This window comes from Anomaloglossus baeobatrachus, chromosome 11, assembly GCF_048569485.1.
Source record: "Anomaloglossus baeobatrachus isolate aAnoBae1 chromosome 11, aAnoBae1.hap1, whole genome shotgun sequence".
Taxonomy (NCBI): Eukaryota; Metazoa; Chordata; class Amphibia; order Anura; family Aromobatidae; genus Anomaloglossus; species Anomaloglossus baeobatrachus.
In genome coordinates, this window is record NC_134363.1 from 68,195,093 (window position 1) to 68,197,941 (window position 2,849).

Consider the following 2,849-nt stretch of genomic DNA (forward strand, 5'->3'; position numbering starts at 1 on the left):
CGTACCGCACATGTACAAATTACACGGATGTGTGTTGCGGGTCTAACTGACAGCTGACTATACCGCGGCACTGACTCACAGCTGACTATACCGCGGCACTGACTGATAGCTGACTATACCGCGGCACTGACTGATATATTATTACTCTTTTACTTTAACTTAATAAAAAAAATGTCTTCATAAAAAATAACAGACAGGAGAAGGTGGAAAAACCTCTTTTTATTTTTCATTTTTCCATGTACGAGAAAAAACTGATGACACTCAGACCACACTGCTGACAAACTGTGAACAAAATTATCAAACCACTTTTTTTCGAAGGGAGGGAAGAGGATAAAGACTGACGTGTACACGTTTGCAGCTATTTTATTATCCCTATGCTTCTAAAGTAAAAAGTGAAGTCACATGAATAAAATATAAAACTATTTTATGTACCGTATACATCCCCCAATGTGGTTGGTGAAATAGTGAAAGACTGCTGATGATTAATAGCAGCGGTAATGTGACACAACAAGGATGTGTTAATGTATGATCTTTAAAGCGTAACCGTCATTTTAATTTTTATTTCATAAATCAATAGTGCACATGAAAATAAGCAACTCTGTAATATATCTTATCAGACAAATCTGCTTATTTCTCTTCCTGGATGAATCTTTCATTCTTGATTTATGGGTAAAATCTGCATTCCGTGAAGACAGATTTCCACATTACTGAGATAGAGCAGCAGGGTGGCTCAGTGGTTAATACTGTCCCTTTGCAGTTCTAGGTTCACATCCCACCAAGGACAACATCTGGAAGGAGTTGTTATGTTCTCCCTGTGTTTGCGTGGGTTTCCTCCAGGTTCTCCGGTTTCTCCCACACTCTAAAGACATCCTGATACGGAATACAGATTGTAAGCCCCGATGGGGACAGTGATCTGTAAGGTACTGTAGAAATTAATACAAACAAGGAAAATAAATATAATCTATGGAGGAGTTAGAGACAGACATTCTGCTGCAAGTTATTGTCACATCCTCTTATACTGTCCCTTATGCTATGGGGGGGCAACATACAAGCCAGCATGGGGTGAGAACATACATGCCAGCATGGGGGGAAACATGCATGCCAGCATGGGGGGGAAACATGCATGCCAGCATGGGGGGGAAACATGCATGCCAGGATGGGGGGGAAACATGCATGCCAGCATGGGGGGGGAAACATGCATGCTAGCATGAGGGGGGACATGCATGCCAGCATGGGGGGGACATGCATGCCAGCATGGGGGGGAAACATACATGCCAGCATGGGGGGGACATGCATGCCAGCATGGGGGGGGCATGCATGCCAGCATGGGGGGGAACATGCATGCCAGCATGGGGGGGGACATACATGCCAGCATGGGGGGAGAAAACATACATGCCAGCATGGGGGGGAAACATACATGCCAGCATGGGATGGAAACATACGTGCCAGGATGGGGGGAAATATGCATGCCAGGATGGGGGGGAAACATGCATGCCAGCATGGGGAAAACATATATGCCAGCATGGGGAAAACATGCATGCCAGGATGGGGAACACATACATGCCAGGATGGAGGAAACATACATGCCAGGATGGAGGAAACATGCCATGATAGGGTACATTTACCAGGAAGGGGAATATTTACCAGGATGAGGGAACATTTACCAGGAAGGGGAACATGCCAGGAAGGTAGACATTTACCAGGATGGGGGTACATGCTAGGAAGAGGGACATTTACCAGGATGGGGGTACATTTACCTGGATGGGGGTACATTAACCAGGGTTGGGAACATTTACCAGGATGGAGGACATTTACCTGAAATGGGGTACATGCCGGGATGGGGGAACATTTACAAGGATGGGCAATATGTCAGGATGGGGTACATTTAAAAGCATGGGGGAACATGCCAGAATGGGGTACATTTACCAGGATGGAAGACATTTACCAGGATGAGGTATATTTACCAGGATGGAACCATGATGGGGACAAATATACCAGAATGTAGGAAATATATATCAGGATAGGAGACATGTTTACCTGGAAGTGGCCAGGAAGGGGGACATAACTACACAATGAAAGGGGAGGGGAGCCACTCGTACGTCTTTATGGGATTTCAAGATGTTCAGACTTTGAAATGTAGATGTGGATTACAGGGTGAAATCTGATTGCATTCCATGCTAAAATCTCTGTCTAATATGCTGCAATTTTTTCCAGAAACATCAATCCAACTGCTGTGTCTGGAAAGGGCAGTGGTAGTGGCTCCGCTTCAATGTGTGGTAAGCACACATGAGCATGATGCCCCCTGCTGAAGAGAAGAGAAGACTGCAAAGGTAAGATTACAATCAATTATTTACATAATAGGATTGGTTGGCACTTCGGAAAAAAAATTGGGTTTAGGGCTAAAGTTTGGGCACTCGGCCTGTGAAAGGTTCGCCATGACTGACCTAGATTATACCTGAGACTTTATAGAATGATCAGTCAAAGAGGAGAGAAAAACAGATTTCTCTAATATAATATTTTACAAGGTTTCTTATTTTTATGTGCATTACTGATATATGAAAAAAAAATATACACAATTGTAGCTCTCTACATGGGTTGGACAGTATAAAGCTTATTTTCAGTGCAGCAGGTATGATATCCGCCAGATCTGCCTTCCTGTACTGATTCTATCTATCCCTTCCTTGCAGCAAGCCCCAATGTGGACCCCAGACACTGCATACAATATTGTTATGTGGAATAGGCTTTGTCTACTTCCTATACTCGGATCCCCAGCTGGGGGACAGCCGGAGAAGATGATTAAAATGACAGGGTCTTGCAGAGAGATTCAGTGGGATTTTTGTCACTCTGTG